The sequence below is a fragment of the Equus caballus genome, chromosome 17 (assembly GCF_041296265.1).
Source record: "Equus caballus isolate H_3958 breed thoroughbred chromosome 17, TB-T2T, whole genome shotgun sequence".
NCBI lineage: Eukaryota > Metazoa > Chordata > Mammalia > Perissodactyla > Equidae > Equus > Equus caballus.
Window position 1 is genome coordinate 63458141 of NC_091700.1, and position 27696 is coordinate 63485836.

The 27696-nt window shown below is 35.2% G+C and overlaps 1 pseudogene; it reads right to left on the minus strand.

Annotated features, from left to right (window-relative positions):
- LOC100065367 (flotillin-1-like) overlaps positions 1-27696 on the minus strand; it is a 101867-nt pseudogene that overhangs the window by 74045 nt on the left and 126 nt on the right.

Here is a 27696-nt window from a genome sequence, read left to right on the forward strand (position 1 = left end):
GTGTAGCCCAAGAAAATCTTTTGAATTATTATACACATGCCATTTCATTCCAGTAGAAGTATAGTTTACAGAAACATTAGCTCATCACATATAACTGTATATGTGATATACTATATATATCACATGTAGCTATGTATACTATATATATGAGAGTAAATAGTATTCGAAGGCATGTTGCCTCTTTTGTCATGTATCTTTAGAATTAGAAAATAATTTATAATTTTTTCTTTATTTCTGAGATCAGGAATATTTCTGTACGTTACATAAGTGATTATAGAAGGAAGATTATAAAATGAAGAAGAAAAAATATTTGACAGAAACTGAAAATTATGAATTGGGAGGGCCAACCCCATGGCCAAGTGGTTAAGTTCGCGCACTCTGCTTTGGTGGCCCAGAGCTTCACCAGTTCGGATCCTGGATGTGGACATGGCACTGCTCATCAGGTCTTGTTGAGGCGGCATCCCGTATAGCACAACCAGAGGCACTCACAACTAGAATATACAACTATGTACAGGAGGTCTTTGGGGAGAAGAAGAAAAAAAAATAAGATTGGCAACAGATGTTAGTGCAGGTGCCAATCTTTAAAAAAAAAGAATTGGACAAAATTTTGGATTCTAGATTATGTATAGAATACATTTGAACTGGAAACAATAAATTACACCTAAGTGCAAGAGACTAGATCAGAAAGTTAAAATATGCCAAAATACGTTTGCCATCTTTGTTACAACTGACATTCTCAGTAGTTTGATACCTACGGGTACATAATAAAGGTACAAAATAAAATGATGTCTTATTACAGAAAGAACATTTGAAGAAAAACTGACACACTGGTCTTTTCTGTAACGATAAATAAAATCTTTTCACTGCTACTTCTAGCTCTGACTGAGAGTGACACTAATCAACTTGAGTTTTGTCAAAAAACAGGTGGAAATCAAAACATTGAGTATCTGAATTAACCCCACAAAGATTTGTGGGTTGTTTTTATTTTTAAGAATAAATATTGCATAGTGTAGATTTTATTAAGAAAAGAATCACTTTCGTCATTCAATCCCGGAGATAAATTTATGTTCATCACCTGAAGACAAAAGCTTAAGTAATATTAGTTACTCTCAGAATGAAAAAGTACTGTCAACTTCTACATGATAACAATGTTACATATAGTGTTTCCTTTCCATTTTCCACCCCATTCTCTGACAATGAGCGAAGAGGCATAAGACAGGTTTAGAATTTTGAGACAGGGTTTTTATATTGAAGAAACAACAGGAAATTTCTACCAAATGATTGTCATTTTTGGATCTGGGGCAGAAACAAAGAAAACAGCCCAACAGATAAACACATGAAATTCAAACCTAAGGGAAGTATTGGTCCCATCCTTTTTTAAGTTTATTCATTTATATTTCTTGGAAAAGAATTTCAACAGGATCTAACATTTACTACATAGTGTGTGAGGTTTCTGCTGACATCTCCAAGTGCCATATGCATTTCTTTTTATTTTGGACCTTTATAAGATTAGAAATGTTTGTAGCTTTGTGATCCTAATTAGAAGAAAGTATGTGAGCACACATATGTACCAGAGGATAAGGATAGTAGCAAAACAAGTCAACATTTTGTTATAGCTACTGTGCTGAAAGCTAAAGAATTGCCACATTCCTTTAATTAAATGCTCAGCTTTAACAATAATTTATTCACATATTTGTAAGCCTACATGCTTTTACTAGATATTAGACCAAGTCTCTAAGAAGCATTTTATGAAGATATTGGATTTGTTTTTTAATAGACTTTATTTTTCTTAAGTTTTCAATTTATAGAAAAGTTGAAAAAGCAGTATAGAGAGTTCCTATGTCCCTCGAGCCTAGTTTCTCCTATTATTAGCATCTTAAGTAAGAATGGCACATCTGTCACAAATAATGAACCAAAATTGATACATTATTATTAATCAAGGTGTATAGTTTATTCCAATTGTCTTAATTTATAACTAATGTCTTTTTTCTCTTAGAAAGAAGACCACAGAGGTAAAGTGCCATTTTCATCACATCCTGTTATAGTTGAAAGTTGATGTTGACAGTACGTACTGTCAGTAGGTTTGTCATCATTGATGTTCACCTTGATTCCATGGCTGATGTAGTGTTTGTCGGGTTTCTCCACTATAAATTTACTTTTCTTCCTTTTTCTGTACTATGCTTTTTAGAATCACTAAACACAGCACACACTTAAGGACTGGGGCTGATGCCCTCCTCAAGCAGGGCAAGAGTAGCCATACTATTTGGAATTATTCTACATGGGAAATACATACCTTCTCCCTCATTAACTTTTTTATTCAGTTTTTTCTTTAAAACAGCATGGATTTATAAATATTTATTTGTACCACTGACATTTTTACTGTCTTTTTAGTTTAGCCTTTTGCAGAATGTCATGTAGCTGGAATCATAGGCTATGTAGTCTTTTTTTAGATTGACTTTGTTATCTTAATACTTTAAATTCATCCATGTCTTTCTGTGATTTGATCGCTCATTTCTTTTTATTGCTAAATAATATTGCTTTGTACGGATGTAATACAGTTTGTTTATGCAGTCTCTTATTGAAACACATTTGGGATTCTTCCAGTTTATGATGATTATGAATAAAGCTGTTATAGACATCCACGTGCAGGCTTTGTGAGGATAGAAGCTTTCAAATTAGTTAGTAAATATCTAGGAACACCGATTGCTGGATCTTCTGGTAAGACTAGGTTAAGCTTTGTAAGAAATCTCCAAAAAATCTTCCAAAATGGCTGTGCCATCTTTCACTCCCAACAGCAATGAATCAGAGTTCCTGGTATTCCACGTCTTCACCTGAACTTAGTGTTGTCAGTTTCTGGATCACTCAAGCCCCGGAGTTCTGGGCTGCCGTCTGCTATGCTGATCAGGTGTTCATGCTAACTTTGGCGTCAATATGGTGACATCCCTGGAGCAGGGGACCACCAGATGGCTTAAGGAGGGGTGAACAGGCCCAGGTTGGATTTTGGCTTTTCTAACCAATGTGTAGTGCTATCATGTCATTGCTCTAATTTGCAATTCCCTAATGACAGATGATACTGAATATCTTTTCCCATGATTGTTTACTGTCTGTATATCTTCTTTGGTGAAGTTCATATCTTTTGCCCATTTTTTAATTGAGATGCTTGTATTTTTAATTTTGTTTTAGAATTCTATGTATAATTTAGTGACAAGTAATTTGTCAGATGTATGTTTTGCAAACATTTTCTCCAAGTCAATGGTTTGTTTTCTATTTCCCTTAACAGGGAGAATTAATTTCTTTCACAGAGCAAAAATTTTTAATTTTAATAAAGTCTAACTTACCACTTTTTCTTTTATGTATTTTGCTTTTGTTGTTGCATCTAAAACTCATCACTAGATCTATGATCAACATGGTTTTCTCCTTATTTTCTAGAAATTTTATAGTTTTGCATCTTATATTTACATCTATGATCCAATTTTTGTTCATTTTTGTGAAAGGTGTAAAGTCTATATCTAGATTCATTTTTTTGCATATGGAAATAATTCCAATTTTTCTGGCACCGTTATTGAAAAGTCTATGCTTTCTCATTGAACTTCCTTTGTCAAAGATCAGGTCACTACATTGATGTGAGTTCATTTCTCAACAATTTATTCTGCTCCATTGATCCATGTGTCTATTATTTCACCAATACCGAGCTATCTCAATTACTGCAGCTTTATAACAAGTGTTATTCTTCAGATAAAGCCGTGTTAGCTGTGATTCTTTCTCTTATAATCTCTCTCCAGATGTGGAGGGGAGAGGGCTTCAGTGTGATCTCATTAATCTGATAGGTCCAAGAAAATTTGCTGACTTTTTTCAGTTTAGCTTTTTTTGGGTCATAAAATTGAGAGAGACAACTTTTAAGCTCTTACATGTCAAAGTTTAACTTAAACCTGATATATATATATATGAAATATATATATAATTTTAACACCAAATTTTACAGAAAGTCCAATATTTTTCACTGAATTACTCTATTGTTAAATTTAATAAAGATAGCATGACAACAACGAAAAAAAGTTTTCCTACTGAATCCTCACTGAGTCAAATAGAGAAAGCTTGAAGGAACAAACTTTTCTTTCTCATTATTAGAAACTCTAAACTAATTAGGATAAAAAGATAATATATTATCTCTCAACTTAGTCTATGCTAAATTTTCTATAGACATAAATGACCTATTTCAAATTCATATTGATATTTTGAAGTATCTGCTATGTTGATTAATGCACTGATAGAAACAGAATATTGCTTAATTTTACATATATAAACGAAGAAAGGTTAGGTTAAAAAATATGCCCCATTCTAAATCAGTCATTTGGAAAATAAGGCCATCTTTTCCTTGTGACTTATTTGGTATATCCATTACAGAATTAATTTCAAGGGAATCAACTGATAAGCTGGTTTTACATTATGTTTCTCATAGAAAATATATTTTGAGTTGTTTTATTCATGTATTATTCTTTTGATTAATTTATTAGAGACAGTAACAATTGCCATATCATCATAAACGTATGCAGATTAGTGTAAAAATATCTCATTTATTGTATATATTTGATATAAATATAGGTTTATATAAACTACTATAGACAGAAAATAATATTTTTGAGTTTAGCTCATCTTTTGACAGAAGTTTCTTATTTTTCTTCTAACAGCAGAAGAGCAAAAAAATATTTGGTTTTTATTTTTCTCTAAGACTTTTGGCTTCTAGGATTTTTATTTGGTTTAACCTCTTGATATCTTCTCATCAAACTTATTTTGGTCTTTGAAATATTCCTGACCCTCCTAAAAAGACTTTTACTCTCTGTGATGAATTTATTCTCTTTGTTTATTCTGACTGCTCTGGATGTTTATTTACAAGATATTTTAAAAATTAACTTTCTTATTCCTTTCTATCTTAAAGACATGAAGGCTTAATTGTTCAATAATACAACTAAAATGCAGTTCTGCTGTTAATCATTCAGGCCACAAATAAATCAAATATTTGACCGCTCTTTTTAATAGACATCTAATATTAAGTTTTTCAATATATTTATGAGCAATGAAAAGATGGCTTTTTAAAATAGGTGACCAACTATTTTCTTATGTCACTTTTTGTTGAAGTAACTACACTTTAATGTATGTGTATGCCTTTTTAAGCCACTGTTACCAAATTCTATATGTTTAGTAGAAACTTCTGGTTAAAGTTAACGTCCAAATGAAATAGAAATATATAGAACCCTAAGAGTATTTTTTACAACTGAATTTTGAAAGCTTCCACTTGATTCTTCAGCCTCTATTCACTGATAATTATCAGCAGTGCCTTATACATGCCAACTGCAAGCCTTTCTCAAACCACAGGAATTCTCACTGTTCCATGAGTCATTATCTGTGAGTTCACTTCACCTTTGGGTCACTGTGGGGGTGAGAGGTCTTGAAACAGAATGAATGAATGAGCAAATACATTCTAACGAATCTAGACCTTTGAGTCTTGGCATGGCGAAAACAACTTTCTTTTAAATTGGTCTCTCTACATTAATAGTCTGATTGCTTTTGTATGTGCGTGTTTGCAATTTTCTTATACAGCAGCCCAAGGACTTACAGTACTTCGAGGCTTTATGCTGGTCAAGTACAGCGTGCCTTTCTTACAACAAAACATGTCTGTCTTTAGAATTTCATAATAGTTTCTGATATATGTAGTGAATTAACATTCTTATTTTGAAGAGTCAAAATAAAATGATTGTTATCAAATATGTATTTTTCTCCTAACATATTTGCCTGTTAACAATGTAGGCTGCATTGACACTTGGACCAAAAAGTCTGCATCTGGCCTGCAAATGTACCATTTATTTTTGCTCCAAAGCCAGTGACAATGAAGTGTCCAATATGCATGAAACTGCAATTCTCATAAATGACTTGAAAATAGATGGCTGAGAATTTGTAGCTCTCCTATGACTCTTGTTTGAAGATCTATTCTAATAACCACTTACATGTAATCAGATGGACTTTATGCAACCTCATCTTGTAAATGGACCATGTGAATGTTTCCCTATTATTGCTGCCATAGCTCACAGACTATATAAGAGTTACTAACCATTCTGCGCTGAAACAAATTACTATTCTAACAATAGAAATACAATGGCCTTCGCATAAGTCATGGCTCTATAGTGTGGATATTGATATAAAAATTGCTTAGGACACTTAGAATTCACCCGTTAAACTGTCTTCTCTGTTAAATTTGCCACTGAGATATTTTCTGTATGTAAAGAAATAAGGGAAATTGCTATGAAAAACTATTTGGGGCCCACCTTAAAAGTCATAGGACATGTTAGGATTGCAATACTTTTTAAAGTATTTGTGAAATATGAATATTAAATATAAAAAAATAACTGCCCCCAAACAGGTCGTGTTTTAGTTTCTTCAGTTTTAAACATGATTCATTCTGTTTGTGCTTTGTTTAACTAATGATATACAAAGTTATTCAGCTGTATTTTGACCGTTTAAGATTAATACATCTAAATCTAAGAATTAAAAAACTCTAGAAATTGAGTTTTTGTCTTTGCTGTCAAGTGCCTTTATTTAAAATCATGAGCTAATAAGCACTGAATGAAACTTACGTAAGTACTTTGTTAAAATTGAGAGTAACCAAGTGCCCCATTAGCATTATATAAAAATGGGAGAGTAAAATCTAAAACAATCAAATAAACTCAAATACAGGCACATATATGGACTATATTTTAGAAACGATATGATAAATATGTCTTTATTATGACATGCTAAAATTATGTATTAGATAATTCAGAGTTATTTGTAAAACAATTATGGATAACAAAGAGTTCAACAAAATAGGCATAAAGAGAAAAACAATGTTAAAACATTTCTCAATATTACACAGATTTCTTAACCATGTCCAAATTTCCAATTGCTGTGATCTAAATTTAATCAGCATCATGAAAAGTTTTCTGCTGTGGCTTTTAACAATGTTTAAAATTGAATGACTACTCGAGGGAAATAATGCTACCAATCTAGGTGTCTAGATTGGCATTGCAACTTGGACATCAGTTAGAAGATTGAAATGTTTATTTTTTGATCATTTGCCAAATGCTTACTTTAGTGATTTTATATAATATTTTTTGGATTCTTTATCTTACAATAGAGGGTATACCTTCCCACTTGAAAATAATCAATGGTAATGAGGAAGGCTACTCTCTTTACATTGGATATACCATCCAGAGTTTATGAATCTCTACAATTCGTTGGCATTTCATAAAAGAGAGGTCCAAATAATTCGTTTAATTTTTTCTTCTTGGCCTAAGTGTTAAAGTTTGTGAGCAGAGAAGAGTTCATTTCAGGAGTACAGCTGAGGTTTGGTAAACCAGGGTAAAAAAAAAATGAAACTTGGTTTCCTTAAAGATGCAACTTGTCCTCTTGAGGCAAGAGACATTTTTACTTCTCTAATTCTTTCTAAGATTAAGAGAGGAGAAACTAATGTTAAAAGTGAAAAATCAATACCCAATAGGCAACAATAACATTAATGATGACAACAATAATAATATTCACTAGGATGTACTAAGTATTTATGTGCTTAAAAATTCTAGGTAAGTTTGTCTTACCTTGTGGTCCAAATTTATTTGAATATTTCAATACTGAAATTGCTGTTGGATGAAGCTGAGGTTAAAAGTGCTTGCCTTCAACCAGTATGCTGTATGTCATTCTGACATTTCAAAAAGGAAGCAAGACTTACATGGCAATAACTGTTTGTAAACAATATCTTTTTCATGCAATTTTTTCATTCTTATTTGATGTTAGTGTGTGTGTGGGCACATGTAAAGATATACACAAAGAGTTGTTGAGCCAGTACTATTCTGTTTCAAATAAAGGTGACCTGGTACATTTTCACTTTTGGCAATAACTTTTACACACACGCATACCTTCTTAGAAGATGCATTAAGTTATTTTAAATCAAGAAAGCTAAAAAGCCCTTAAAATAGTTGGAAGTAAATACAAAACAATTTCTAATTAATAGAGAAAAGATAAAATTGGTTTTTTGAGGAACGACATTTTTTTAATAGACAAAAAGACAAGTTTTTGGTAACATCACAACCAGTAAGAGTTCAATAAGTTTATTGGTCTTAAAGAAATAATATTGCTCTAAAAAGACCACATGAATTAATTTTGAACAAAAATAATAAAAAGTATACTGTCATATATGTAAAAATATATTCAAGACCTTTGTGAAGAAAAGTATATCTTAAAAAGGGATATGAAAGAAACCTAAATAGAGAGATGTATAATTTTCAGTGATGAGAAGACTGAGCATCATAAAATAAGCATTTTATTAATCTATATGTTCAGTAGAATTATAATTTAGCTTAATATAGAAATTCATCTTTTCAGGGGCCGGCCCCGTGGCCGAGTGGTTAAGTTCATGCGCTCTGCTTCAGCCGCCCAGGGTTCCACAGATTCACATCCTGGGCGCAGACATGGAACAGCTCACCGAGCCGTGCTGGATGGCATCCCACATGCCACAACTAGAAACAACTAGAAGGACCTACAACTAAAAATATACAACTATGTCCCAGGGGCCTTTGGAAAGAAAAAGGAAAAATAAAATCTTTAAAAAAAAAAAACAAATAAATTCATCTTTTCAGAGTTCAAAGCCTTTTATGAAGCTACTATGATCAAAATAATGTGTTACAGGCCTAGATGAGAAACGTTGATCAATGGACAGGATGTAGAACAGATAAACTGCTCTTATTGCCACTGTTCTACTCTCTGCTTCTCTGAGTTGAACTTTTTCAGATTCCACATATAAGTGAGATAATACAATATTTGCCTTTCTCTGCTTGGCATATTTCACTTAGCATAATGTCCTCCAAGTCCACCATTATTTTTGCAAATGGCAGGATTTCCTTCTTTTTTTCTGGATGAATAATACTCCATTGTCTGTATATATCAAATTTTCTTTGTCCATTCATCTGTCAATGGATATTTAGATTTTTCCATATCTTAGCTTTCTTGTGAATAATGCTGCAATGAATGTGGGAGTGCAGATATCTCATCAACGTAACGATTTCATTTCCTTTGGATATGCAACCAGTAGTAACTGGGTCATATGGTAGTTCTATTTTTAATTTTTTGAGGAATTTCAATACTATTTTCCATAATACCTATACCAATTTACATACATATCAACAGCATACAAGGGTTCCATTTTTCTACATCTTTATCACCATATCTCTTGTCTTTTTGTAAAAAGCCATTATAAGAGATGTGAGATGATATTTCATTGAGGTTTTGATTTGCATTTTTCTGATGATTAGTGATGTTGAGTATCTTTTCAGGCAGCTGTTGTCCATGTGGATGCCTTCTTTAGAGAAATGTCTATTCAGGTCCTTTGACCATTCTTTAATTGGATTATTTGGGTTTTTTTGCTATCGAATTGGATAAGTTCCTTATATATTTTGATTATTAACCCTTTATTGGATATCCAGTTTACAAATATTTTTCCCATTTCATAAGTTGCCTTTTCATTTTGTCAATGGTTTCCTTTGCTATACAGAAGATTTTTGGTTTAATATAGTCCCATTTGTTTATATTTGCTTTTGTTGCCCGTGCTTTTGCTATCATAGCCAGAAATCATTGCAAAGCCAAAACTCCAATGTTCCCAATGTTTTCTTCTAGGAGTTTTATGGTTTCAGGTCTTACTTTTAAGTCTTTATTTGAGTTGATTTTTGTATATAGTGCAAGAAAAGGGTTCAATTTCATTCTTTTGCGTGTAGATGTCCAGTTTTCCCATTACCATTTATTGAAGAGACTATCCTTTTTCCTTTACGTATTCTTGGCACCCTTGTTTAGATTAATCAAATACATTTCAGTTGATTTCTGGGAGCTCTATTCTGTTCCATTGCTCTATGTGTCTACTTTTTCCAGTACCATACTGTTTTGATTACTATATTTCTGTAATATAGTTCAAAATCAGGGGATGTTATGCCTTCAGTTTTGTTCTTCTGTTTCAAGATTGCTTTGGCTATTCAGAATCTTTTGTAATTCCATACTAATTTTAGAATTCATTTTTCTATTTCTGTGAAAAATGCCATTGTAATTTTTATAAGGATTACACTGAATCTGTAGATGGGTTTGGATAGTATAGACATTTTCACAATAGAGTCATGCATCCCACAAGGACAGGGATATATTCTGAGAAATGAGTCATTAGGCAATTCAATCATTGTGCCAACATCATAGAGTGTGCTTATACAAACCTAGATGGTATAGCCACTACACATCTAGGCTATTGGTACTAATCTTATGAGACCACCATCATATATGCAGCCCATTGTTGACCAAAATGTCGTTATGAGACGCATGACTGTATTAATTCTTCCAACCAAAGAACCAGAATATCTTTCCATTTGTGTCTTCTTCAATTTCTTTTCATATGTTTTCATGTTGTTACTTAGTGTCTCTTTCTTTCAACTTGAAGGACTCTAACATTTCTTGTAAGGCAGGTCTAGTGACAAACTTCCTTAGCTTTTGTATGTCTGGGAATATCTTTATATCTCTTTCATTTCTGATGGACTGTTTTCCCAGGTATAATATTCTTGGTTAGCAGGTTTTCTTCTTTTAGCACTTTGAACAAATCATCCCACTCCCTCCTGGCCTGCAAGCTTTCTGCTGAGAAATCCACTGATCACCTTATGGGGGTTCCCTTATATGTGTGAATGGTTTTTCTCTTGCTGCTTTCAAAATTCTCTCTTTGTCTTTGACTCCCACCAATTTGATGATGTGTCTCGGGTTAATCTTCTTTGGGTTGATTTTGCTTCATCCTTTGAGCTTCATATATCTGGATGTACACATCTTTCCAAAATTTGGAAAATTTTCAGTTATTATTTGTTTAAATAAGCTTTTTGAACCTTTCTTTCTTTCACAGTGTCCTACCTGGATCACAAAAGGCACTTCTACCTGTGGATTGCTACCAGATTATTGTTGCTGGGAGGGGATACTAGCAGATGAACCTGGTGTGCCATCATCTTGCTGATATTTCACCTGGAAGGCTTAATCAATTACTTTAATGAAAGGATTAACTATACTGGAAAATTTATCCTCATTCAACAAAATAAATAAGTAGAATAAAATAAAAATACCGTCACCGTAGAAAGTTGGCACTACCAAAAACAAAAATGTAAGTCACCATTATTTGAAACAAAATAACACTGTCTCAATAATTGCCTTGGTATGTTTTTATATGTGCCTCAACACACATACACAAACATTGAATAAATACTAACAATGGGGAAAATCACAGAAAAACCATATTGTTAACTAACATTTACAATTCTACAGGTCTTCATTCTGTCTTAGAGTCATAGAAAGTGTATTCCCATTTATAAATTTATTTATTTTTAAAACAGTCATTTCATTACAACTTTATTATTTCAAAAATAATTACTGGATTTATTTAGATTTTCTGAATAAAATGATTAAGTACAAAATAATACATGTGCTTTTTTTTGTACTTTTATTGACACACAAGGTTGGTTATAATTCCCTGAATTACACTGGATAAAATTTGTGATGTTGATCATTTTTGTAGTCATCATATTAATTGGAATATTTCTATTTATTCGACAATGGTACCTGTAAGGAATTTTCTCATGTTAGATATATACTATGTTTCAATATGTCCTCTTTTTTACTCCTAAATTACAAACAGACTTTAATTAACACAACTGTCATTTAACACTAGCTTTTCTGAATATTTGAAATTACTTTTCTTTGACCAATAGTTCTGTGAGTTATTTTAATAACTTTCTAACATTGAACCTTCTAGGAGACCTAAGATTACATCTTCCCATCCAAGAGTTGAAAAGAAAACAGGAGCTCCACTTTTGGGCAGACTCAAGCTAAAACCCCACCTTTAGCTCACATTTCATCTGACCCTTACCTGTGGGTAAGGAGATAAGTCCAGTAGGCCAGGCCTGGCTCAAATATTTACCCATCAACTGAGAGTGAATTTAGGTCCACTTGAAATACATCGGACTCGTGCTGGGTTATCTGTTTCAATCTGAGATCATTATCCTCACTTCTAAGGTCATCTCTTTCTCATAGAAAAGTCATAAACAAAATTTTTCAGATGTCCTTGCCCTTCTGGCCCCATATTTTTACACTGGAGTTTTCTAATGCAAATAAATCATATGAGATTTGAAAAGGAGAAAAGAAGGACAATCTGTGATTCTCTGGGAGCAGTTGCAGACAGTGTCATGGGCTGATGTGAGAAACCTCCAGCCTGGTATAGATCAAGAACATGCAGATGGATCAGTGGAACAGCTACGATAGCAAAGCAACATGAATTTAGAATATGATAAAGATTAATTCATTCATTCAACAAAGAGTTCTTGAACTCTTACTATATGTAAGACAACAATCTAGGCATTGAAGGTGTAAGTTAAAATAAAACAACAAAAATTCCTCCTCCAATAGAGCTTACATCCTAGTGTTATGGGGAGAGAAGCAGAAATAAACCAAATATAGTGATGCATTCTATTTACCTACCTCCTGAATCTAGGTTGACCGTTGATTGTGTTGGCCAATAGAATGCAGCAGGAATAACATTGGGCACTTTCTGAGCCTGGGTCCCAAAACGTTTCTAGTCACACTCTTGGAATCTGTGGCTCCATATAAATAAGCCCATGCTAACCTGCTGGAAGATGGCATACTACATGTAGGATTCACTCTATTCAGCCATCTCAAATAAGGCCATGATAACTGATCTACCGCCTGACTACAGAATCATGAGCAAGTCCAAGCAAGATCATTTGAGCCCACTGTATCTAGAAGAACTGCCCAAATGAGCCCAGCTCAAATTGCTAATCTGCAATATCATGAAGTGAATACATGATTATTGTAATCCATTAAGGCTAAAGTAGTTTGTTCTAGAGCAAGAGCATACTGATATGAGGTTTAATGCTACAGAGAAAGTACAGCAGGTCAGATGCACAAGAAGCATCCAGGTTGAAGTTACAATTTGATGTAGGATGGGAAGAGAAGTCCTTATGGAGAAGATGATATTTGAGTTAATTCTCAAAGAGAGTTAAGAAAGAAGCCAAACATATTTGGGGGTCAGAACATTTGAGCCAGAGAGGATGGCAAGTTCATACATGAAAAGGTAGAAGTATGCTTTACGTACTTACAAAACAGCAAGAAGGCCAGTGCAGGAAGAGCAAAGTAAGCTTTGGAAGGAATTATAAGAAGTAGAAGAAGCCAAATGCAAACAGACTATTTTAGACAATTTTAAAGACTGATTTTTATTCTGTATGAAATGTGAAGAAAAAGATTATTGGAGTCGAGGGATACGGTCTGATTTATGTTTTAAGCAGATAATTTACATAGTTGAGTTGAGAAGACACTGTAGATGCAGGAGAGCAGAGTCAGGGAGAGAAGATAGGAGACTAAGAGTAATTCTTCAAGAATGATGAAGACATATTAGGCTGCCACCAATTAGAACAATTTACAGTAGATCATTACTCTTACGTTTACCTGTTACACTAATTTCCCAGATAACTCAGTAGTTAAATAATTAAAACTTGGTAAAACTTTATCAATGAGTTTGAATCAATACTCAGATTAAATGAAGAACTTCTAGTTATTTATTTGATCAATATGTTTGTTAATTAGTTGATTAGAGAGTTATAACACTCCTTCAAGAAATAACTTATGCCTGAGTATATAAACACTTGGAAATTTCAATGTATTATCAAAGGACTCAAAATAATAGTGAAAGAAGAAAGGACATGAAAGATTTCAATTACTTACCATTAGGACTTTACCTTCTATTGGAAGTAGGCATAATGGATAGCTTTCTATTAATGAAAAAATAGATACTTATTAAATACATAATATATAAAATAGAATATATAAAAACATTAGGATTGTTCATAAGAAAGATGTCTATTTTTTGTTTTTGACTTTCCCTACTCTAAAGGAATACTGTACTGAGAAAGTTATTTTAAAGGCATATAGTAAAAATATACAAAATTATATCCAAACTATCATTATAGAGTAAAAGTTACGTTTTACATGGCTGTTTATTTAAAGTATCAACCTGATACAATGATGGTGACAAGTAGAAGACAATGCCATCGAAGATACTGTGCTCCTCTCTGATTAATGTCATTATAGTACAATTCTTAACTAGCTGGTTTGACCAGGGAATACAAATTTGGAACTCTGTAGAGAAATAGATAGGATCTATGTCCTATAAATAACCATCCAAATACCTTTCCCCATAATCTCTAACAAGTTTTTGTAAATCTGAGAAGCAATGGGCTTGAGCGTCCAATTCCAAACAAGGACCTGGATTACAAGTAGTCCATAAGACTAGTTAAATTAAAAAATGTGTGTCATAGATATTTTAATGGAGACTATGGCTATTATTTTGTTTTAAGTAAAGCAGGACAGTAGGCTTAATAGATATTCATGGTCATGGAAAAGCTTTCTCAGCATGAAAGTCATGGCCATGTAAAACTGAAAAGTATACGTTTGTAGGTTGATTACAGAAAACTCCATAAGTCACATCTCTCACATAAAGAACAGTTAAACCCAAATGCAAAACTAGTAAAATATTTCTGACATATATGATGAACAAAGTATTCATATCCTAAATATGTAAAATCTTTCCTTCAAATCAATATGACATATATTATCACTCAAATAAAAAAGTGGAGAATGGGTGTTTGAAATTAATTTACAAATATCTGAAAATAAAATTTCAGGAAGTGGAATATAAAAGAAAATATACTTTTTCTCATATCAATTTGGCAACGATCAAAGAAAATTTTATGATTTTCCTATTGGGAATAGAAATCTAAATCAAACTTTTTCTATCTGGATTTTAGACTGTAAAATATTTCAGGTATTCTAGAGACTAATATACCTTGAAAATATGAGTATCTTTTGACTAGGTCATTGGTTTTTGCTGAGGATGATTCACCTTGAGCTAACATCTGTTGCCAATTCCCCTCTTTTTGCTTGAGGAAGATTAACCCTGAGCTAACATCTGTGCCAGTCATTACAGAGACCAGCAGTTTTGTATGTGGGATGCCACCACAGCATGGCCACAGATGAGGAGTGTAGGTCTGTGCCCAGGAACCAAACCTGGGCCACCAAAGCAGAGTGCACCAAACGTAACACTAGGTCATGGGGCTGGCCCCTTGACTTGGTCATTTTACAGCAAAAAGTATATATATGCACTAATAATATTAATACATTTTATTCGTTTATTTCACATTTTATCTACATCTTGCCCATGTTGCAGGTGAGTGCTTTCTCTGTTTTGGAGAGTTTGTCTGTTGCTTAGCTCTTTCCTTTTCATAAAGATTTACACTTCATCATAAGACAATTATAGATTGCAAAGTTCATTGTCAAAAGTAATGTAAGCCTTGGGGCTGGCCTGGTGGTGCAGCAGTTAAGTTTGCATGTTCCAAGGCCCAAAGTTCATGGGTTCAGATCCCGGGTGCGGGCATGGCGCTGCTTGGCAAGCCATGCTGTGGTAGGCATCCCACATATAAAATAGAGGAAGATGGGCATGGATGTTAGCTCAGGGCCAGTCTTCCTCCGCAAAAAGAGGAAAATTGGCAGTAGTCACCTCAGGGCTAATCTTCCTCAAAAAATAAAAAGTAATGTAAGCATTTAGTCTTGTCATATGCATTAGTTCTTTATGTGTGATATGTAATAAAATTTTGTTATATAGAATAATTGCAAGAAATTACCAGCCAAAATAATTATTTTTATTATAAATACTGTATATCTTATATAATATTAGTTTAAATATTGGTTGCTTATTAATCAGTAATGAAATCTAAGAAAAATATTTAACTACTTTCTTTCCTTAGCTGAAAATTTATAAAATAAGCTTGCCTACCTCATGGGATAGGAATTCATGGAGCATAGTAACAAGTTCATCACAGTCATTGCCATATTTAAGTAAATAAAATGTCAACAAACCAACATTTTAAACAGAAGTTAATCTTCTGTTTAACAAAGCAGTTGCCATCTAGTGAGCAGACATAATTTGCATAGTTCATTTTGGCTGATCAGTATGCTAGAAATACTGATAATATTGTTTTTTAAACTGTTTAATTTTCATAAGGTACATAATTGATTTAAAAAACTGTTTCTGGGGTTGGCCTGGTGGCGTAGTGGTTAAGTTCGTGCTCTGCTTCACTGGCCCAGGGTTCACAGGTTCAGACCCTGGGCACAGACCTACACACCACTCATCAAGCCATGTTGTGGTGGCATGCCACATACAAAAAATAGAGGAAGATTGGCACAGGGGTTAGATCAGGGCAAATCTTCCTCACCAAAAAAACCTCAAAAAATGAAATCAAAAAATTATTTCTACTGTATTAAAATCAAAACCCTATTTAAGAACACTCAGAAATAGATTAATTTAACAAAATTTCAAATATATAAGAAAGTGTTGCTTATAGTTTTCTTGTAATAAAATTCACATCATAAAAACATTTCAAAAACATTATCTCACATATGTTATAATCCCCTTTGAAAATGTTATTTTTGGAGAAACATGTTAATTATGATTTTATGCTAGTATTAATTCAAGTTGTAGTTTTCAAGGCATATAAATATTGTCACAGCTTGAAAATTTTTTGCAAAGTAATATTTTGTCAATCTTTTGTTTTTAAACAATGCTAGATTCATTGCCACTTCTTGGAATAGTAGTATTTGTAGGGTAGTATTACTGTTTTATAGAGCAATATGAATTCATTCTTGCAAAATTTGACTGTTACATAAAATAATTATGTCAGCCATTAAAATAATCTAGTAGAATGACAAAAAAAGAGCAATGAAGCTATAACAAATGACATGTTATTATTCAAAGACCAAAATAAAGGTTTTTATTAAATTGTGCACAAGTTAAATTACACTTTTCAATATTTTTGTGAGCGTATCTTGTTTTATTAGAATCAGTTTTGTTTGCAAAAAAGGTGAACACTCTTCTTACAGCCTCTGTGATCTAAGTAAATTGAAAGAATAGGAGGAAAATTAGTAAAACCTAGTTGCCATAGTAAAGTACAGTCACACCAAACTAGAGAAGAATGAAAAATACACAACTCAACACAATCTCATTATTCATCTATCTGTTGTTTTCTCCATCACCACAATGAACTGCTGTGTGCCAAAATTTAATACGAAGGGCACAAAAAGATCTTAGATAACACACTAACAAGGAACATCAAATTGAAAATTCTTTTGGGGGCCAGCCCAGTGGCACAGCAGTGAGGTTCACGCACTCTACTTCAGTGACCTGGGGTTCGCAGGTTCAGATCCTGGGTGTGGGCCTGCACATTGCTCATCAAGCCATGCTGTGGCAGTATCCCATACATACAAAATGGGGGAGGATTGGCAGAGATATTAGCTCAGCAACATTCTTCCTCAAACCAAAAAAGGAGGATTGGCAACAGATGTTACCTCAGGGCCAATCTTCCTCACCAAAAAAACAACAACAAAAAAAAACCCCTGATTCAATTACTTCAATAATGCTAGGACAGAAGAGTGATAATACCAAAAATATAATTTCTGTATATATTTTATTATGAGCATTATATTCTGTTTCCTGAGTACACATGATGTAGCAAAAGAAATACTAGATTGGGATTCTTTTCATTTCTTTTCATTAGATTAAGAAAATGCTCTATCAAAAATTTCCAGGGGAGTCTATAAATAATTAGCTAGTATTTGCTGTCTTCTTAACGTCAGTTAATATACTGAGAATGAAGATTACTTAAAAATTATGACTAACATTCTGATTGAAAATCTTGACACAGGAAAAAATTAGAGAAACAATGTATTGGGTTTTATGATCTTCAGATTGAATACTTGTTTTTCTATATTCACATGAAATGTATTTTGACTCTGCTCTTCTGGATAGGAGTTCATTTTATTATTATAGCACTTGTCATGACTCAATAAGTGAAAAGCAGAGTAAATGAGTCACTGTCTGTCAACTAGCCCTGATTCTGCTGTGAACTAGCTAAGGGACAATTCCCTTGATAACCCAGAGCCTGTGAAGACTCATATCTCTTATAGTGTAATCAGTCTAAAATTATAGCAGGGAAAGTACATTTAAAGCAGTGGTTTTCAAACCGTAGTACATGGAGCCATTGAAAAAAGAGGAAGCCAACTAAACAGGACCTCTATCCATCCCTTCTTCAACCAGAGACCAGCTTCTATGTTGTTTTATATGATATAATTTTCTGTCAAAATTTACTTCAGGCAAATATATATATAGCTCTACAAATCTTTTGGCACAGCCTTGGTTTAATCTGTGTTTGATGATTTGAGTTGCCAATTCATTCCAGCCTTGGGAAACATTTTCAGTCCTACATATTGTGATTACTTAGAACATACCACTAAATCACTGTGAACTAATTGTTGTATTTAAAAATGTGCTTTGCTAAGGTTGAATGTTTTGGTTGACTACAGTTTCAATCAACAAACATTTCTGGTAATATGATTCTGTACAAATATATCTCTTATGTGAAAAATAAATGTGTGTCTAGATTTAGCTTTGATATATGTTGAATATTGAGGGTTTGCAGCTCTTTTCTTTTCTTATTAATTTCTGGCTTCCAGATATGCAAGGTGTTTGTTTAAAATTTTCTATTTGTCATGGAATCAAGTTAGACATATGGCAATAGTATTACATGGAACAAGTGGCAGTGACTGTTTATTTTGTGTATACTTTGAGAAGAAATCGAGTGTTCACTTAACTTTAAGGAGTATATGTTATTGATATTTTCATATACTGAGACAATATTATGGAATAAGAAAAAACAAATTAATGTCAATTACTGTGAATCATAGGCATTCATGAAGATTTTACAGCTGACGTTTGTTTTTTCAGTCATAGATTTTTTGTGTGTTTTTTAGATTTTATTATTTTTTTCCTTTTTCTCCCCAAAGCTCCCCTGTACATAGTTGTATATTCTTAGTTGTGGGTCCTTCTAGTTGTGGCATGTGGGACACCACCTCAGTGTGGCTTGATGAGCAGTGCCATGTCCACGCCCAGGATTCGAACCGACGAAACACTGGGCCTCCTACAGCAGAGCACACGAGCTTAACCACTCAGCCACGGAGCTGGCCCCATCAGTCATAGATATTATGTTCAACGGAATTGTCTTAGCCTTATTTCAAATGAAAAACTAAAGAAGTGAGAGTTTCAACTAAGTACACGTAAATAATCTGAGGACAATATATTTCCAATATAAAATATTTACAAAATTAGACACCAAGCTTATCCTTAGCTATTCTTTTTGATATCTTCTAATAAAATTCTGAGAGTAACATGGAATATAAAATGAAAGTATATTTTAATATTAACATACAGATTGCATGATTTATAAAATAAATGCTTTGTGAGAACATTTACAAACTAAGGGGCCCAAAATGAGCACATTATAAAAGTAGATACTTTCATAAATATTCATAAATATTAACATTTATAATTAATATATATTTTTTTCTCAGATTGGCACCTGAGCCAACAACCGTTGCCAATCTTTTTTTTTTTCTGCTTTATCTCCCCAAACCCCCCTCGTACATAGTTGCATATCTTAGTTGTGGGTCCTTCTAGCTGTGGCATGTGGGATGCCACCTCAAGGTGCCCTGATGAGCGGTGCTGTGTCCTTGCCCAGGATCCGAACCCTGGGCCGCCGCAGTGGAGCACGTGAACTTAACCACTCAGCCACGGGGCCGGCCTCCTATAATTAATATTTGAATAAAAGGCCATAAAATGGAGAGAAGAAATTGCCAAAAGATTATCCAAAACCATCATAAAAAATTACACTGTTTAAAGTGGGTAAGTTATTTGCTGCATGTTACATGTTTATAGTCTGCAATTAAAAGAATTTAATACACAAAGAGAGTTAAAAAATGCCACCTTTGGAATAAAAAAGCAAAAGAATGATAAGAAGAGTAAAAGAATGAACTCAGTATTAATTTTCTTGAATAATAGAAGCAAAATAAATTTTGTCATAGCGTGTAACTTGAAGACATGGAACACTCCTCGTTAGATAGGATACAAAAGTTTTGAACCCTGACCAGACGCACATTGCATTCATTTGCTTTTTAATACTATTCTGAATAATAGATTGCCTGATTAAGCAAAACTGTGTGTGCGTTCAATAACGTAAATGAAATTGTATAAACCTGCCACAGAACTGAAGATTATTTTCTACATGCAAACATCTTTTATAAATTTCTTTAAGATATACAAAAAAATAGATTGAAGAAAAAGGCACTGGAAAATCGCTAACAATCAATCCACCTAGAAAAGCAGTCTGTTGCCATGGGAAGTAATTAGAGGAGCTCTTTCAAAAGGTGTATGAAGAGAGGGTGGGAGTGGGAGCAGGGAGCGGAAAGCAAGTGCTGCAGTTGAAATCTCTTTCAACTCTGTGCTTCAGAGGTGGTTGAAAGGTGCTGAGCAGCGGGCCTCAAGAATGAGTAAGAATTAATCAAACAAAAAGCTCCCCAGTGGGTCAACCTCTCACTGACAGACAGGAGCTTTTACTGCTGGAGAGGAGAAATGCAGAGCCACAGCTTTATTTTTTTTAATTCACTCACTTATTCATTTAACAGGTACTTAACGAGCTCCTACATTGTGTCAGGCATTTCTCAATATGGATCATAAAGAGAGGACAAAACCCATAGAGACCTGCAAAGGAATCCAAGACAAAGGCTAATTTAAAAATGGAGATCTTGTTGGTGGCATGGCTCCTCCACAATCAGAGAGAAGAACCACAGAGAAACAAAGTTTCCATGTGTGGGTTTCCCATGATGTTTTCTCCACGTGTTATCAACAGACTGCTGGATCTCTATACTAGAAATGAAAATTTATATCAACTCTCTTTTAATTTTAAATATGGGGCAGAATTTTAAGAGAATCAAAGCGGTGTTAGGCAATAGAAGCATTTTTACCTCACTTGGTTTTAAAAATTGCTTTCTTTGATTATTCTCAACAAAAAGGAGGAATGATTGTGAAGATTCTGAAACTGGGTCAATGTACTGGCAGGAGCACACTCAAATATCCCCCTTCCTGTATAAAAGTCCATTCATTTATTGCACCTTACATATACATGAAGAAACCTGAAAGATGCTCTTAGATGACTAGAAACATGCAAGAATTCCTGAGAATAAAATGCAAATGTGCTGAAATTGATGGGAAGCAAGAATCAAAAACGGCAGACAAAGTTTGTCATGGAGAAGTCAAAATAGAGATAAAAACACTTTTCTCTAACAAGGACTGGGGGGAAAACCCAGCTCAGAGAATCAAAATTAGAATAAACACAGGGAGAAACAAGGCTAAATGAAGAAGGACATTTCTATCAAAGTATGTCATTCGTGTTTTATTCTTTCATGAATAGTGACTACAGTATTATTTGAAACCAAGAGGAGACTCCACAAATTGTAAAAGTTTGGTGATAAAATTACCTATATTTAAAAAGTGAATTAAGAATAAATTAATGTGACAGTTACAGGATTAGAACATAAAATATATATTCATATCCTGATAATGTTGAAATGAAACAATTTACAAAAACTGTAAATTTTTGCAGCTAGAGAAAGTTAGCAGATTTCTTCATCTATAATATCTTGTTTAAATAAATTATAAATCAGAAAACACAACGAACTTTTATGACAATTTTAAGACAGTAGTAGATTAATTTATTTTTATTTTTTTTTGCTGTGGAAGATTCACCTTGAGCTAACATCTGTACCTGTCTTCCTCTATTTTGTATGTGGGACCACCACAGCATGGTTGACAAGTGGTATAGGTCCACACCTGAGACCTGAACCCATGAACCCAGGCTGCCAAAGCACAGCGTGGGGAACTTAACCACTACACCATGGGGCCGGCTCCAAGATTGCTTTTTTTAAATGGCCCCAATTCTTTACCTCTCCTTGCATCCATGTCCTTTGTAATCTCTCTGCACAAATGCCTCTTGCAATGAGATGGCACAGCTCTAACTATCAGAGATAAGAGTCTGTCTCCCCAACCTCTCACATCTAGGTAATCCTTGTGATTTAATTTAGCCAATAGAATGTGGTGAAAACAGAGTCATGAGGAATGTGGGCTTGAGGTTTAAGAGGACTGACTCTGGGAACCCTACCCCCACAGTGTGAACAAGTTCAGGCTACCCTGGTAGAGGATGAAAGATTATGTTGACCAATTGATAGCGATCTGAGCCCCAAATACGTAAGAGAACACAATCAAGATCAGCAGAGCTGAGTCTCTCCCACAGAGGACTGATGAGAAAACAGCCCAAGTAGAAGAAATGCCCAGCTTCCCCAAACACTGAGGAACGACTGTTTTAAGTCACCGAGTTTCAGGCTGGTTTGCTAAGCAGCAACATTAATATAATATGGATGTACGAGATGAAACATATTTTTTATTTCAAATGACTCAACTTTATTAAAAAAATGTTCTGCTCGTATTTTACAAAGAAAAACTAACTCTCAGATATATAACAGAGACATACTTAAAAAAATAGTAGATTAAAAAGGCGATTCATGGGGCCAGCCCGGTTAAGTGCACATGTTCCGCTTCAGTGGCCCAGGGTTTGCTGGTTTGGATCCCGGGTTCGGATCCCGGGTGCGGACATGGCACCACTTGGCAAAAAAACATGCTGTGGTAGGTGTCCCACATATAAAGTAGAGGAAGATGGGCCTGGATGTTAGCTCAGGGCCAGTCTTCCTCAGCAAAAAGAGGAGGATTGGCAGTGGATGTTAGCTCAGGGCTAATCTTCCTCAAAAAAAAAAAAAACAGAGGTGATTCAGAAAAATTGAGGAATATATGTGATACTAAGTAGTAGGTATAAAACAAAAAAAGACAGAGGAACAATAAGCTGGTTTTGATCCAATAAATATACAAAATAAAGTATAGAATAAAATAATAAAATATATCATCAATAACTTGAAAAGCAAAGAATAAATACAATGATGCCCTCATCTAGATCCAAGAATTATCCACATTCTGGAACATTATTTGCACAACCTTTTTTTTTTTTTCTTTTCTGCTTTGTTTCCCAAACCCCCCCAGTACATAGTTGTATATCTTAGTTGCAGGTCCTTCTAGTTGTGGGATGTGGGACGCCACCTCAACGTGGCCTGACGAGCGGTGCCATGTCCGCACCCAGGATCTGAACCCTGGGCCACTGCAGTAGAGTACATGAACTTAATCACTCAGCCTCTCAGCCGGCCCCCTGCACAACCATTTTCAAGTAAAGTGTAGATATCCTGACATTCATCCTGAATAAATCAGGATGTTTTTAAAAAAATAAGTATAGTCTACATTGTTACAATTATAATAATATCATTATTCATAACAAAAATATCAAATTCTGTAATATAATTTTATATCTAGTCCATAGTCAAATGTCCTCAAAATATTTTGTATAGGTGTTGATTTATTTGTTTGCTTTGGTTCAGGATCCCGTCAAGCTTAAATGATTATACCTGATGTTTAAAGCACTTTAGTCTCAACCTAAAATAACCCCCCCCCACACACACACAGTTTTTTCTGTCCTTTCTTTGTTTCTCCCTGCCTTTCTTCTTTCCTTCCTCCTTCTCCTCCTCTCTTCCTCCTTTCCTCTTTCTTTTCTTTTTTTGATAACTTAGTTTGAAGACAAAAGCCATTGTCTTTATAGTATCTTTTATCCGAAGGAAAAATTCCTTAGTTGATATCAATAAGGGGGCTCCAAGGAAGAAAAAAGCACCCCACATCTTGCTTTACACTGAGATGCTCAAGGTGAATTAATTATAAATATAGGTGGTTAGACTAATCCACTCCTGATACATATAGATGCTACCCTTCCATCTTTGCTTAACATTTTACCCAGAGTAAGGACATCACACATTTGGTAGCCGTTTCAAATACCCCACAAATATTCCGTATCTTCTAGGCCTTAACTATAAACCTGAGGCCCTGGACTGGAAAGCATTTATTCCTCCTCCATGATACTACCTCTGTAAATTTAATAGGGAGAGACTTTCTGTGTAAATGGAATTATAATATTAAGTGCACATAACAGGGACCAATTCTTAAAATTCCAGAAGGCTTGTCTAGTCATATCCAAATTGTGTCTGCTCTCTTATATTTGAATCATATCCCAGATAAAAACCTTCACACCATACCTAGGTCTCTATGGGCTAACAATTCTGCTGACTTAGGAAAAACAATTGGAACAGAACATATTAACAGATAGAGCCTACCAAACCATTACCCAAACTTCCACAATATCCTTTGAAGCCAAATGCAAAGGAAGGGAGCAAATCTATACTTGAAGGCCTTATGTCCAAAACTTTCCTCATATCTCTTGCATCAGAGTTTGTAACACTCCTGTCCTGCAAGTGAGAAAATGAAACAGACAGTGATATTGATTTGTTCAAGACCTCAGGGCCATCAAACAAGTTGTTGTTTTCCTTCACTTCCTGGTAGTACCTGACCACAACACCCTTCTGTCATCAGCTGCATCTGAAGCCACTTGCTTCATGCAGTGTATCTTTGCACTGTGCCTCAGACCAGAATAGTCAATACCTGATTGCATTCACCCAAGAAGCACAACAACATGCATGGGCATTCATGTCACCATGATTTTTTTTTAAAGATTTTATTTTTTCCTTTTTCTCCCCAAAGCCCCCCCGGTACATAGTTGTATATTCCTCATTGTGGGCCCTTCCAGTTGTGGCATGTGGGACGCTGCCTCAGCGTGGCTTAATGAGCAGTGCCATGTCCGCGTCCAGGGCGCGAACCAACGAAACACTGGGCGGCCTGCAGCAGAGCGCAAGAACTTAACCACGCGGCCACGGGGCCAGCCCCCATGTCACCGTGATTTACTAAAGCCTGTCCCTGCTACACACACACATTGTCTACCTCATGATTTCAAACCAAGACTTAAATGACCTAAACCCCTAAATCCTTTGTGTTTCAGTTTTGATACAATATGTAGATGATTTCCCACTTTGTCTAGAAAATAAAGAAGCTTGTAAAAAGGATTTCATTTACTTGTTCTCTGCCTTAGCATAAAAGAGACACAAAGTTTCTAAATCCTAAATTACAATTTTGCCAAAATACAGTTATTTAGCACATACTTTATCTGAGGAGAGAAAAACTCTCTCTTCTGATATGCTAAAGACTATACAAACTTATCCTGAATCCCTTCAAAACAACAATTAAAAGGATTTCTAGTTTTAACGGGATGTTGCAGGTAGTGGGTATCAAATTATTCTGAGATTAAGATATGTGCTTGTAAATTGACTAATATTCTCAACTTGGTTTTCGGTGGCCAGGAAGTCCTCACCAGTGAGCCAAACCTTTCAGAGCCCAAATAATACCCAAATGAGCAAAGAGAGGGCCTCAAGAGTTCACACCCTGTCATGCCTCCCTTCTTCTTTCTCCTTAGACAAAGTGGTCTCTGTCAGGAGAGTCTGAAGGAAGACATCTATAGTAATGTGCCCCGCAAGGTCCCATTGTCCCTCACTAAATTCAACAAGATATCCACCTGCTCATGGAGCCAAACTAACCAAGTCTCTAAGATGTCTTCATTTACCTCTGCCTCAACCAACAAAAATGAGGCCCAGAGACTGGTAGGCCTATACGCTACCGGCACTCTCACATGCCCCATACAGGGATATTACAGTAACCATCGATAGTATTACCAGAAAAAAAGCTGCTTTTGAGTGGGGCTCAAGGCCCCACTACATTTGCCATTTGAGTTGAGGGTCTCAGCTACCTCTCAGTTTGTCGGTTGGAACCTATTGCAGAAGGACACTGCCACAGGCCAGAGGCACCCGTTTGGCTTGTGGACTCGTAACCTCCTGGATCCCTAAGCTCCCAGAGTCACTTGAAAGTACACACCTTTTGAGAGGAGATTATTGCACAGGATATTGAGCATATCACCCTTGGCCGTGAAGTGGTCCTGTGACCAGAAATCCCCATCACGCTGTCCAACTAGATGGCTGAAGTCGCTGAGTCGGGGCAGTTCAAGAAACCTCTCTAGTGAAGGGAAAAGGGTACAAACTGGAGCGGGCAAAACCCAGGCCAGTTGGGGTTTGGCAACTCCATGAAAAAGTCTCAGCAGAGCCCCTCCATGCCTCAGGCATGTCGAGGAGGGAGCCGCTGTCTCCACCGGCCCAATAGGGACCCAGCTATAGCGACCTCCTGGACCTCACTCGGGTCTAATTCACTGATGGCTTCTCCAGGTTGACTTCTACTAGGATGGAATAGAGTACAGCTGCCATGCGACCTAAGAGAGGACTGTCCCTTGTGAAGAGCAGGCCACTCTTTTCACTTCAATAGTGGAAAATTTCAATTATTGCTACTTCTTCTGTCTGACAGTCCTCTATCATAAATAACCCTATAAAACACACAGTTCTTTATTGGAGTTTTGCCAATAGTTTCTAATCTACCTTCTTTCATCTAGTCAGATCCCCAGTATCTAAAACAATACTTCCATAGAGCAGAAAAATCAATGTTTCTGAATAAACTAACTCAAGAAGAAGCAAATATCTATGTTCCTCATCCCATTTTCCCACCGAGTACCACGGAAAAGAAAATTCCTGTCAACCTTTCTACCCTGTCTGTGCTAGTAAAGAACATTTAATATTTCTGAACTCTACCCACAGAAGTCACAGATGAGAGCCTCGGGTTTAGAGAGCCAAATTTATGTATTATTAGTCAGCTTAAATCTGTCATAGGCAATTTCTCATAAATTGCCCGGCATCTTTTCATCCAGAACTGAGATTTTTTTGTTGTTGTTCTGTATGTGCTAAGCCCACCATTTCAAATCCACCATAAAAAAAAAGATATGGGATGTGTGTTGAATGTGCCATTTTGCCTATTTTTTGCCAATGCTTGGGTTACAGAGTCAAGTTAGCTTTTCATACCAGATGACCTCATTCTTTAATTTATCTTTTACTATAAACCAAATGTATAATATTGGTGCTTTTCTGCTTATTAATACATTTGATATTTTACGGGTTTGTTTTGGGTATCAACTCTTTCTGTGTAACCTCCATTGGCAGGAGGTAAAGGGAGTCTGGAGTCTCTGCTCATATTGTGCAGCTCCAGGCCCGGGAGCCAAAGAGAGTCACCAAAATATCGGCACGTGTGGACCAGAGGACGGTAATCAGAGATGAAGACTCCTAGTAGAGCAACAGTGTGTCCTTAAGATGTGTGAACCGTGTGGCCTGCAGTATTTGAGACACTGTAGGCAGTTTTGTTGAGTATTCTCAGCTGCAGTTTAGCTATAAAAGGGGTTAAATTCAGGGTCCAAGAGGGCTGTCTGGAAATTCAAATAAACACAAGAAGCAGGACTAGCATCATGAACGGAGACTGCTTTGTTTTAGGATGGCAGAAGTTTTCTTAGGGAACCTAAACTGATAACACATCTTCATTTCTCAAGTGACTGTGGAGCCCCTGGGAGACAGCAAACTCCCACCTAGACCCTACCAAGCTCTTGTTTTTCTCTGACCTCGACTCCTGTGACTGTTCCTCACTCCACTTGATCCAGACTAACAATCTTGCTGTTCCTCAGCCAAAACGACCATGGTCAGGCCTCAGTGCCTTTGCACTGGTGGTCCCTTTGCCTGGAATGGTCTTCCCTA